A 13,818-nucleotide genomic window follows, 5' to 3' on the forward strand; every position below is an offset into this window, starting at 1 on the left:
TTCTCACCCATGTGTTCATGCCACGCGTGCGCCATTTGCAGGCAAGTCTTTACTGTGTGGGGACACACTGTTTGTGTGGCTGTGACCTAGGCCATATGGGCTGAGGGCATTGTTGTCTGCTTCTGGTTTGCACTATGTGATTTTTGAGGCCCAGACTCCCGTCATCCGGGTGACCGTGTCTTGTGTTGTTGTTTTTTGTGGCCTGTGACTTGGCATTGTGTAACTGGGTGCATGGGGCATGGTGGCGCAAGTGGCATGTGCGTGTATTTGTCGTGTGGTTGAGTCAGGTGATAGCTTTGGGGTGGTTGCGTGCATCATTGTGACTTTGGTTGTGGATGGCGTACCCCCCATGTGAGGTGAGTTGTTTGTGTACTCACCAGGCTCTCGGAGTCCTTGTACTCCGTCCACTCCCACCGGCGGCAGCGTGGCCATCACCCTCTCCTCCCAGGGATGGTATTGTGCGGGTCTGCAGGGCGGCCCTCCTCCAGTGATGTTGGCCTGCTGGTAGTCGTCAGTCATTTTTCTGCGGACCGTCCTCCGCAGATCGTACCACCTGGCTTGGCATTCATGCCTGGTCCTTCTGGTGGCCCCAACAGCATTCACAGCATCGACAACCGTCTGCCACATGGATGATTTCTCTGCAATGCTGGTCTGTCTGACCAATGTTCCAAAGAGGTGTGGCTCGACTCTGATGATTTCGTCGACAAGGGTCTCCAACTCTCGGCTAGTGAACTTTGGATTCTTGTTGGTGGGCATGGTGAGGGGTGTGGGTGTGGATGGTTTTGGGGGGTGTGGATGGTTGTGGGGGGTGTGGGTGTGGATGGTTGTGGGTGTGGTTGTGAAGGTGTGTTTGTGAATGTGATGAGCGGGTGGTTGTGAAGGTGGTTGTGTGTGTGAAGGTGTGCAAGTGTGAGGTGTAGTGCAGGTTGCAGTATGGTGCAGTTGTTTGTATGTGTGGTCTGGCAGCAGTGGATCTGTTGCAAAGGATCATGGTTTGCGTGTGTGGGCCCTTTTTATTGGTCCATTTGTGGGTGTGGCTGTGTTTGAACTTTGGGTGGGTGTGTTATAAGGAGTGGTTGTGTTTTGGGCCTCTGTTTGGGAGTTTGGCAGTTGCTGGTCAGTTAATAGGTTGTATGTGTGCTTGTTGGACATGTTTTGGGGCTTTGTGCGATTCGAATGGAGTTTTCTTGTGTTGTTTTGCTTAGTCCTGGTTGTGTACGTGTGTTTTTAGCGTCTGTACGGTGCGTTTTTCGGCCGTTTTGTTGTACAGTGCTTTCCTTGTCTGTGGCTTGGTCCGACTCGTACATGCGCGATGTTGGGTGAGGGTGCTGGTGTTGGGGCCTGGGGTCCGCTCTGTACTTAGACTGGTGGGGTTTGTGTTTGCTGCGTACATACGGGGCTGGTGTTACGGTGCGTACGTCCACTGTTGGGGTGGGGGGTACGCTCCATACATACGGGGCTGGTGTTACGGTGCGTACTCCACTGTTGGGGTGGGGGGTACGCTCCATACATACGGGGCTGGTGTTACGGTACGTACGTCCACTGTTGGGGTGGGGGGTATGCTCTATACATACGGGGCTGGTGTTACGGTCCGTACGTCCACTGTTGGGGTGGGGGGTACGCTCTATACATACGGGGCTGGTGGTACGGTCCGTACATTCACTGTTGGGGTGGGGGTACGCTCTATACATACGGGGCTGGTGGTACGGTCCGTACATTCACTGTTGGGGTGGGGGGTACGCTCCGTACATACGAGGGTGGTGTTACGGTGCGTACGTCCACTGTTGGGGTGGGGGTACGCTCTCTACATATGGGGCTGGTGGTACGGTCCGTACATACACTGTTGGGGTGGGTGGTACGCTCCGTACATACGGGGGTGGTGTTACGGTCCGTCCGTACACTGTTGGGGTGGGGGGTAACCTCCATACATACGAGGGTGGTGTTACGGTGCGTACGTCCACTGTTGGGGTGGGGGGTACGCTCTATACATATGGGGCTGGTGGTACGGTCAGTACATTCACTGTTGGGGTGGGGGGTACGCTCCGTACATACGAGGGTGGTGTTACGGTCCGTCCGTACACTGTTGGGGTGGGGGGTATGCTCCGTACATACGAGGGTGGTGTTACGGTGCGTACGTCCACTGTTTGGGTGGGGGGTACGCTCTCTACATACGGGGCTGGTGGTACGGTCCGTACATTCACTGTTGGGGTGGGGGGTATGCTCCGTACATACGAGGGTGGTGCTACGGTCCGTCCGTACACTGTTGGGGTGGGGGGTACGCTCCGTACGTACGGGGGTGTACATGCACAGGTGGGGGTTTGGCGCGTACATACAGGGGCTGGGCGGGGGTGTTCTGTGCGTACGTACGGGGGCTGGGGGGTGTTCGGCGCGTATGCGGACACATGTCTCCATTTTTGCAATGGGAGTTCGGTCCGGACGGTGTATTTTCCATACGGTTGTAAAATCTGACTCCCGGGACGGATCGTACTTGCGCGGTCGGACTTCGGTTTTCTCATTTGTACGGTAAATCGTCCGGGGACGTGTCGGACACATTTTCTGACCCGAGGACGTGTGGGGAATATTTCCCAATGCGATTCGTATGGAGTTTTTCCCATACGAATCGTACTTGGCAGTTTGTACGGCACTTGTACGATTCGTACGGAAAAAAATCCGGATACAAATCGTACGGGGAAATTTTCTCCAGGATCGGAATCGGCACCAATGTGTTTGAAAATACCACTTTTAGAAAGTAGGTATTTTCTTGCGAGTCATCCCGTGTGCCTCTGCTGGAATGTGGATTGCCTGTCTGGGTTGTGGATGTCAGACGGCTGGGGGAGCAGGAGTGGCTCCAGATAGTCTAGGTGGGTCAGGAAAGGGCTGAATAGACCTGGGCTGCGATGGGGGAAGAGGAAGGAGATTTCCTTGCACCTCAAAGTGCATGGTCTGCCTCTGACAATGCCGTCTCCACCTCCTGACAGGAAATCACACCAGAGAAGGCAGAACTGGTTCTGGCTGGGCACAGACACTCTCTGCCTAAAAGATCAAAGGATTTTGAGATATAAATATTGAGGCCCAGACCCCTGAACTTTAGAACTCTTTTGGATCACGAAGACTGCAATCTGCTTTGTGAGTTTCTCCAAGGGCTTGAGGTAGGGCTTGCCCCCTGTTCAAGAAGTCTCAGGAACAACAAAGACTTCAAACTCTTCTGCCCGCAGCACTGGGGACTGTGTGTTTTGTGCTGCAACAGAGGAAAAGCAACTCGATGACGTCTACGATGCCGCTGCCGACTCCATGTCCTGACAGCACCGCAGAGGGCACCGCCGCAACGCCGCAACCTTGATCTCACTGACTATGCCTGCTGACGCCTCCATCGAGCCTTTGCTTGCACCGCGACCTGTGGGCACCGCACTCCGCACCGCCTCGCTTCACGACGACTCCTTGGCATCGCAGAGGGTACCGCCGCACCGCGACCCTGGTTTCACCGACGATGCCTGCTGACACCGCCACTGAGCCGCTGCTTGCACTGTGACCTGTGAGCACTGCCTCGCTTTACGACAATGCCTTGGCATCGCAGAGAGCACCGCCGCAACGCGACCCTGGTCTCACCAACAACGCCTGCTGATGCCGCCACAGACCCGCTGCTCGCACCGCGACCTGTGGGCACTGCACTTCGCACCACCTCGCTTCACGACAACGCCTTGGTATCTCCGACTATGACGCTCCACATCGAAATTGACGCCGCTGCTTGCACCGTGGTTAGAGGGTACTGCTCATAAAGTTACACGATGCACCGCCCTCATCCCGCACCGCAGCCTTGGCCTACCGACACCGACGCCATCGTCTCCAGTTCGTCAGTCGACGACAGTGCTTCAGCAACAACGACGCCGCTGCTTGCACCGTGACCTGCTAGCACCGTGATGAGCACCGCCTTCATCTCGCACCGCGACCCTGGTCTCACCGATGCCGCCATCTGACGCTGCCACCAAGCCGCTGCTGGCACCGCGACCTGAGGGCACCGCACGCCGCATCGCTGCACTTCGCCCCACAGCAGCCGACGCCTGCTGACGCCAGCGCTCCTGACTCCAACAGGGAGGAGATCGACCTGCAACGCGTGTGACTTCGAGGGCCCCGACGACTCCTGCACCGACCTCCAGAACTGACGCCTGCAGACGCCGTGTTTTCGGAAGCTCAACGAGAGGCCGCCGACGCCCTGCATTTCTAAAAGGTACTGTTTGCAGGTCTTCCCGACACCGTAGATGGCCCGCGACGCTGCGGTCAGCCAGAACTGTTTGGATTTGATTGCTCACGCGCCATGATAGCCCCAGACGGAACTATCGACATCAAGGAACTGTTTTTAAAGCGTATTTTGACAATGTAGATTTTTAGGTACTGTATTGTGGATTGTTATCGTTTTTGGTCTTGTCTTATAGTATATAAAAATATTGGCTATTTTTCTAACCTGGTGTGGTGTCCTTTTGTAGTGCTTACACTGTATTACTGTTGATTATGTGCAAATTCTTTAAACACTGCCTCGAAGATAAGCCTGACTGCTCGTGCAAAGCTACCAAGGGGGTGAGCAGGGGTTATTTTAGGAGTGTAACTCCCTTCCTTATCCTGACTAGGAAGAAGGGTCCCTATTTGGACAAAGGTGCAAGCCCTTGCCAACAGTTGTTGGGAACTATTTGGCCTGTTTTTGAAAAGAGTGATTTTTTTCTTCACTTCTATTACTCTACTTTAGGCACCTTGGCTTTCTGAATGATTATTATTTCAAACAGTATGTTTTAAGATGTTTTTTATATTACTTTAAAAAATGATTTTAGAGTGATTTTAGATGCTTTACAGTTTTACAATTTTATATGGTCTGCTGGTCTGTAGATAGCCTTTTAGGTCGACCCTTAGTATGAGGTGTGGGTGTTATGTGCCCGAGTTAGGCCTATGATGAAACGCTGCACATTTCTTACATAGTAAAATGTTGTTGTGCAGAAAGCAGACTATCACCCTTTGAACACATTTGATGGCATTCCCTTGTTGGATTAGAGTCCCTGAAACTGCTTGGCTTATGCATCTGGCTTCACGCAACATTATCATGGTGCCCCGAGCACCGAGTGCAAGACCTTTATGCACGCTGAACAAATGTTGTTCTATCTTAATTCCTGGGGCAACAAGACTATCTGCGCATCGATAACAATGCTAATCTACACGTACATCGCATGGATGCTTTTTATGATAAATAAATAAGCATTTACCAGGGCTAGCAGAGGAGACACTTCAGCTGACATCGAAGGTCCCTGCACGCTGAGGCATCCTCAAACAGCTGCCTGATATCTCCGTGAGGGGTGTTCAGTTCGTGACTAGGACGGGGTCCTACATTCTTTCCCACCAGGTAATGGGGTTGGATCATTCCTTGGGGAGATCCTTGGCTATTCACCTACATACACTCTGAACAGACAGAGTAGGGATTGCATAGTAGGAGCACGTCTGATTACTAACCTGTATCATATGCCTGCATATATACACTGTTTTAGCACCATGGTGGAACTATACCTGCTATTTACCAGTTTGGTGCTTGTAATCACTTTCATCTGCTTTTATATACTGATTATCACAGCACATGTATTCACACAATAATAACGTTGGTTCAATACATATATTGACACTGTTCTATTGTGTATTCTCTGTATATTTCTATGAGAACAAGAGAGCATAAGTGACTGAGCAAAAAGGTTCTAGATCTGTTACCACGAACCCTGAGAAGGCAGGGTTGTCATGTTCAGTGGTTGCCAGAAATCATTAGCTCCCTCTTTGGTGTTAGGGGGCTAATGGTGGCACTGTGAGCTAGCTGGTCTTTAGGCCAACATATACTGCGGGGGTGCATGGAATCAGTCTAAGCCCCTCACCCAACATTTATGTTGCCCAACAAACGCGCATATCCTATGGATTAGTAGGAACTACACAAAAAGTTGGTCAGTTCCTCATCCTCAGTCAACAAATACATTTTTAGTGTGGTGGATCATACCAACAGGTACCCTGAGGCTGTGGCTTTAAGGAGCACTACTGCCAAGTTGGTAGCTAGGGCTCTTCTAGGAATCTTTTCCAGGATTGGATTTCCACACACGGTGGTTATCGATAGGGGAACAAACTTCATCTAGTCTTACATGGAGGCCATGTGGAAAGAGGTAGGTGTGACTTACCCCTTTTCGACCGCTTACCACTCCAAGACCAATGGTTTGCTGGAGCGCTTCGATATGACCTTAAAGAGCATAATGGGCCTTGTCTGATCCCCTCAAGAGGAAGTGGGATCTCCTTTTGCCATGCCTGTTGTTTGCTTACAGGGATATACCGCAGAAAAGAGTAGGGTTCAGTCCCTTCCAACTACTTTTTGGCCATACTGTACGAGGCCCCTTGACTTTGGTCAAGGAGGGCTGGGAGGGCAACCGAAGTCCCCCTACCCATGATGTGGTGGACTTTGCCCTAAGCCTCCTTAGACTGATGGGCCAGCTCATGAGTAAAGCAAAGAACAACCTTCAAGCCAGCCAGGAGCTGATGAAGGAGTGGTATGACCAGAAGGCTATATTGACTGGGTACAGAATTGTGGAACCTGAAGTTGATTTGTCCCCAGGGTCTGGAGGACAAATGGTGTGGCCCCTACAAAGTAATTAGGAAGATTTCTGATGTCAACTATGAAGTCAACCCCGGAGACCCAAAGGGATTACACGGTTTCTTTACTTGCAATGGCCGATGAAGTGGAAGAGGAGAGTCAGCCACTCCCAGACCTACTGCAAGGTGAGGTGATGGATGGTTAGGTTAAAGGAGTTAAGCTTGCCCCTGAACTGACACCTCAACAGCAGGTGGAGTGTAAAGAGCTGCTAGGGAGATATTTCCATCTCATTTCATTTACCCCTGGGCTGACGCCTGTCTGTGTTCATGACACAGACACAGGGGACACCCTGCCTATTAAGAGCAATACATACAGGATGTCAGAAGTGTGTTCAAGAGTGCATAAAGACTAAAGTGGCCAAGATGCAGAACCTGGATGTTGTTGAGCCTTGCCGCAGTCCCTAGGCCAGCGCAGTGGTGTTAGTGCCTAAGCAAGGGTCAGTTCACCTGCGCCTCTGTGAGGACTATCACGGTCTAAATATTGTGACAAAAACTAATGTGCATCCTATTCCCCAAGCAGATGAGCTGGTGAATAGGTTGGGTGCTGCAAAGTAACTTAGTACTTTTGATTTAACCAGTGGTTACTGTCAGATTGCCTTAACCCCTGGTGCCAAGGAGAAAACAGCATTTTCAACCCCAGGGGTCCTCTACCCATTTAAAGTTGTGCCTTTTGGATTGAAGAATGCTTTCGCCACTTTCCAGCACCTAGTCAACCATGTATTGTAAGGCCTGGAAGAGTTCTGTGTGGCATATCTGGAAAACATTATTGTGTTCAGTATCTCCTGGAAGGACAACATGGAACACCTGGAACAGGGGTCCAAACTGACCATCAAGGAAACAAAGTGTCAAGTTGGGCAGCCCTCTGATAGTTATCTTGGGCATCAGTTGGGTAATGGGAAGGTACGCCCCCTGGAGGCTAAAGTGCAGGCAGTGTTGGACTGTGGGATTCCAACTACCCAGACCCTGGTAAGGGCCTTTTCGGGCCTTACTGATTACTACTGGAGTTTTGTTGCAAACTTTGGGACCAAAGTTGATCCACTAACAGTCCTGACCTTTAAGAAGCGGCCCAGGAAGGTGATCTGGACTAGAGGGTGTCAAAAGGCATATGATGAATTGAAAGCAGCACCATGCAATGCACCTGTATTGAAGGGAATTCTCGAAAATACTGGACAGGAAAAGGAAATACCCGTCATAGCGTGGACGCCATACTAAAACCAGCCTGTCTCTTTAAAAAGGCAGATCTGAGGAAGATAACAACTTATTCAGAAGACACACGGTGGAGGAAGAAGGAAGTCACAGAGCAGGAAGAGGGCGTAAAGGAGGCGGACAGAAGGAAGACGAATGTCATCGCAGATGCAGAGAATGAGGAGACGGGACCAATTCAGGAAGGACCAGCAAGGGTAGCGCACTGGGCATTCGGAGAACAGGTGCGGGACCGCCTGAGACCACCGAAGACTGCCATGAGCCAGACAACGACTGTCAGCCCAGAAAAGAAGAAGAGGACGCTGAGACTGGACCAGAAGAGTGACAGTTGGCCCTGGAGGATGACCAATGACTGCCGCAATTCAGGAGAGTTGCGGCTGAGCTGGGTTAGTGGCGAAAGTGGGAATCGAGTGGGAGTGGGGATATTACAGGCGTAGCTCACATGGTGCTTGGTGGTGGGAAAATGTTACCATCAACCCAATGTGCTACACCTTCATGTTAACCTACCTTAATGGATAAAAAGTCATGAGCCCTAATAAAATGAGGAAGAAAACCGAAATAAAGAGGCTAACCTGAAGCTTTATTTTTATGTTATTTGTTTCCACTTTACACGTTATTATTTATTTTTGTTTTCTTTGGGGCACAAAATATATATATATCTTTTTTGTGTGTTAAGGCTACCAAACAAAGGAAGCACACGGGTACATCTGTCCCAGAGAGGACACATATGGGCATAACAATTCCCAAAGGGGAAAGAAACACGCCTGGTGATTACTACTGGTGTGGGGAAGAAAATAGATAAGCAGTTCAAACCCATGCTCACTGCTCGCCTACTTTTTCTTTTCTTTTCTTTTTATTTCTTTTTCATGTAACTCCAAGGACTTCCACTGGTGCCGAGCAACCTGGAGGAAAAGAAGATCCTGATTAGCCCAAGTAGGAGTTTCCCTTATGAACGTATAAACATTTCAATATCAATAAACAGACATCACTGAGCCACCAAAATAGCCTCCTCACATTTACCTCTGATCCAGCCTTGTAAAACCTCAACAAGTAGTGTCAAATTGGGATCTGGAAGTATTGAGGCCGTGATAAATAAAATGTATGAAAGTCAGGAGCAATTAGAGCAAACAATGGAGAAATTCCTCAATGCCACTGCAGAAGATCGAGAGGCCATCCATAAGGTGTTGGCATCCCAATTCTCCACACAGGAAGCTGCCTTAGGGAGGCTGGCAGATACCTTAGGCCAACAACGGGACCATACGTATATATATAATTTCACTCCGTGAATTGGTATCCTGGTTATAGCGAATGAGAGCAACCCTGTGCAACATGGTCTGTAATATGCAATGCTAATTGCGTGTCAACATGAAAACTGTGTTTTTACAGTGCTTAGTGTCTAGGCGCCATACTAGTGTTTGGGGTCAGAACTCTGGCCCCGAGGGTTGTAGAGACATCTGGTTTTCACTGTTTATCCTAGTTTTATGTGTAGTATATTTCTCTTGTGTGTATTAAAATACTTTTCATTTTAAAAAGTAAAGCACTAACTGGACATTGATTTTATTAGCTGGTAGTACAGTGTGCACTGAATTCTGAATGTCTAAACGCACCTCACCTCCTTGAGTAAGTCTTGAACTGCTCTGTCTCGCTACCCTGAGAGAGTCAATTGCTGGAGAGGAGTACTTGGTTATCCAGTTTTGGGTCCACTAGTACCAAGGCCCCAGGACACCAGCTGGGAACACCCCAGTTGATGCGATTGGAGCAAACTAACCCCTGAGTGCCCTAGCGCTCAGGAAGCAGGGTCTAACAGTCATATTATAATTTATGGACACCTCTTAATCGAAAATAAGGTCACAGATCAGAGACTCATCTAGCCATGTAACAGCTCTTTTTTTGCAGTTTTATATAGCTCAAAATTGACTCCTCACCGCCAAAAAAACTGAATGTAATGGGGAGCCAAGGCCAACTAGTCAAGGGAGCCGCTTGTTGAGAAAGTTTGGGAATCACTGTCATAATACCTCCCATCAATATGAGTCTTAAATATCTCTGACCCTGAATAAATTAGACCTCTGTAGCAACATATGGTACAGGCCACATTCAATCAGTCAGCGCACATAGGTGATAACACCAGATTCCATCCTTTGGCATCAATATTTGCACATATAATGGGGGAACATATCCACCCTCCCCTCTAGTTTTATTGCAAATATATATCATATCATATTTTCTTACCTAAAAATTAGCCATCACAGATTTTTCACCCATGTCGTATACAAAATCTCTCAAAAACACGCCCAACAGCCACATGATAACTACAAAACACTGGCCCAGGGCAGATGAGGTCATGCAGATGGAGCATGCCAATGTCTGCAGCCCTTGGCACCACAAGAGGAACAAGGAAGGTGGTAAAAAAGTTTTCTATTAGCATGCTTGGTGTGTGAAGTCACTTTGCCATTACTACTTTAGGAGTGGAATCAATGAGTTAGATCTTTGGTCTTGTAGGTCCTGAGGAAAAGCCATGGGGATTGGCTTGAAACATGTAGACCTATAGAAAGCAAGGTAAATTGCAATTTACACTTTCTACTCTCTCTCCCAACTTTTGGACTATACCGCCAGGAGGACGGATTAAAGTTTTACTTACCTACCAGGTACATATTTTTAAATCACTCACAATACTTCTCCCACTCCTATTCTTTTCATCATTTAGAGCATACTAATTAGTGTTCCTGCATATTTTGCAGGTCGTAGCATGCCCCATTCTGCAGCAGAATGGGAGGAAGCCTACGATGAAGCATGCCACCAAGGGGCAACCCTGGTGGGTGAGGGTTATGTAAGAAAACCTAGAGTTTGTGGGGGGTTAGCGCACAGAGTACGGACAGGCTCTCTTGTTTTGAAGATACACAAATAGGAAAACGAGCCCCTCTGTGATATTTCTCTCATCTTCCCTTTTCTTTTGAGAAAACAACATACTGCCCATGACTGATAAGGGAAGAAAGCTCCAGAGCTGGATACTACCCTTCAGAGATGGCACTGCCCTAACTATATTGCTCTCAAGAATGTCTGCCTCATCCCGGCTAACTGAGCCCCCAGACAGTGGCACAAGTCTGATTCCCATTGAAGTCCCCATTAGCCAATGTGCCTGTCAGGTCCAATGGGATTGGTTTTATCAGGGAACATGCAAACCTTCATCCAATTGGATCTTAATCCTGGCAACTTACCAAAGGTCTGTACTACTGCTAACATTGATAGCAAATCTGATGTAACACTCCTAATATAAAGCAGTATATCATCTGAGCTTAGAGATATAATATGTGTAGTGTGCTGTATGAGATATGTTATGTTATGTTATTAATTTTTATAGAGCGCGACTAATACCCGTAGGTGTCCTGACGCTATAGAAGAGGAGTCCATCCTTGGTCCAAAACCGGGTAGGTAAAAAAGGCGTTAGAGTGTGAATAGCCATGTCTTGAGGGCCTTCCTAAATTCCAGATGATTAGTAATATTTCTAAGATAGAATGGAAGTGTATTCCATGCCTTAGTTGCTTTCACTAAGAAGCTTCGTCCACCCCAATTCGCTTTATTTGCCCTTGGGACTGAAGCTAGTTTTGCCTCTGAAGACCGCAGCCTTCTACCGGGTGTATACCATTGAATGTGCCTTATCAAATGGGAAGGTCCACTTCTGTGTAGGGATCTATGCGTAATGCACATGGCTTTAAACAAAACCCGTTTGTTTACTGGCAGCCAGTGTAGCCTTCTGATCTCCGCCGATATTGAGGCATATTTGGGAATCCCAGAGATCAATCTGGCCGCTGCATTCTGCAATAATTGCAGTCTTCTCAGTAGTCCCTCCTGAATATTTAGGTAGAGGCTGTTACAATAGTCCAGTCTTGATAGTGCCAGGGCTGAGATGACTATCCTTTGGGACTCTTTGGGTAACAAGGCAAGATCTTTTTACAGGACCGCAATGTATGCGAGGTAGCGGAGACTACCGCATTGATGTGATCTTTGAAAGAGAGTTTATCATCAATAATGATTCCTAGGTTTTTTACTTTTCTGCAAGGTGTTGGCAAAGGTCCCAGTGAGTCTGGCCACCATGCTGGTGTCCAGAAATTTGGATCATTTCCAAAGATCACCACCTCCGTTTTATTAGTGTTGAACTTGAGGCAGTTCTGGGCCATCCAGCTGCCTACTGTCGTCATACAATCCTTAAATGCAGATGCTGGACTCGGAAGTCCTCCAGGGAGTAGAGAGACCACAATCTGAGTATCGTCTGCATATGAGGTAAGGTAGAACCCAAAGGATTCTACTAGAGGGGCCAAGTGTTTTACATAGACATTAAAAAGTGTCGGACTGATAGACGATCCCTGTGGAACACCACAGGGAAGGGAGAAAGATTTAGCAGTAAAGTCTCCCAGAGTAACTGTTTGTACTCTATCAGCTAGGAAGGACTTAATAAGTTTCCAGGCTTTTCCTTTAACTCCAATCTCATAGAGCCGGTCCATCAATAGACCATGATGGACCGTGTCAAAGGCAGAGGATAAGTCTAACATGATCATTGCTGCCTTTCCTCCTTGGTCCAGTATAGCTCTGATTTCCTCGGTTGATTTAAGAAGCGCTGATTCAGTGCTATGTCCCCCTCGGAAACCATACTGTGTAGGATCTAACACCTGGCCTTCTTCCAGGAATCTACTGAGTTGTGTGTTCATTATTTTCTCAAAGATTTTTGCAGGTAATGGAAGCCTGGATATGGGTCTGAAATTATTTGATTCGCTGGGATCCAGATGTGGTTTTTTCAAGAGTGGAAGGATTGATGCTAGTTTCCATGCTTTGGGGAAGTAGCCTTTTGCAAACATTGCATTGATGATGGTAGTTGAGATTGCTGACACTGGTTCCGGAACTAATTTCAGTAATGAAAGGGGGCAGGGGTCCTTGGGTGAACCTGATCTGGTTTCCTCCAGGAGTTTTTGAACCTCGGTAACTGAAACAGGCATAAAATTGTAGAGCTGAGTCTTATAATTATTTAAACTATTTGTATCTGCCAACCCCAATACAGATGTCACATTTGGGGAGTGTGAAAATGTGGAAAAGATGGCTTCAACCTTATCAAAGAGGGAATTGGCTATTTTGTCACAGAGTTCTTGACTTGCTTCTATGGGGGGAGCAACTGGATGGGCCAGAACTGTGACCGTCTTAAATAGGTCTTTAATAGAGTTTTTTGCCTTGTTGATTTTAGTGGATTAAAACTCTTGTTTAGTTTTGTGAAGCAGTTGTTTATATTGGTTCAGACTGTCTTTGTATATTTTTTTATCATGTACATCGTACTTTCTTCGATTTGGGAAAAAGGGGGGTGGTGATGGACAGAGTTTCTGAATGATGCAGAATACTCTTACCAAGTCAAGAGATCATGGTTTTAATCCATCACCGTTTTTTAGCTCACTGCACCATCCCAGCTCAGAACCATGCTACATGCAAATTAGTCTGTACCTGTCCCAGAGCATGATGGGAACAGGGCAAACCAAACTACCAAGCCAATTCTTATACTGGGAAGGAAACAAGCTTCCGGGGACCGGTTTCTGGCATCACAGCCTTCATCGGCCCGGCTTTCCTGAATCCTGATGGTGCAATGAGCAAGGGACTCACGTCTGAGCATACCCTCCCACACTGAGTGTGGATAAAATCGATTTGGGAAAAAGGGGGGTGGTGATGGACAGAGTTTCTGAATGATGCAGAATACTCTTACCAAGTCCAGAGATCATGGTTTTGATCCATCACCGTTTTTTAGCTCACTGCACCATCCCAGCTCAGAAACCGGCTACATGCAAATTAGTCTGTACCTGTCCCAGAGCATGATGGGAACAGGGCAAACCAAACTACCAAGCCAATTCTTATACTGGAAAGGAAACAAGCTTCCGGGGACCGGTTTCTGGCATCACAGCCTTCATCGGCCCGGCTTGCCTGAAT

Source organism: Triturus cristatus, chromosome 4_2, assembly GCF_964204655.1.
Source record: "Triturus cristatus chromosome 4_2, aTriCri1.1, whole genome shotgun sequence".
In the NCBI taxonomy this organism is placed as follows: domain Eukaryota; kingdom Metazoa; phylum Chordata; class Amphibia; order Caudata; family Salamandridae; genus Triturus; species Triturus cristatus.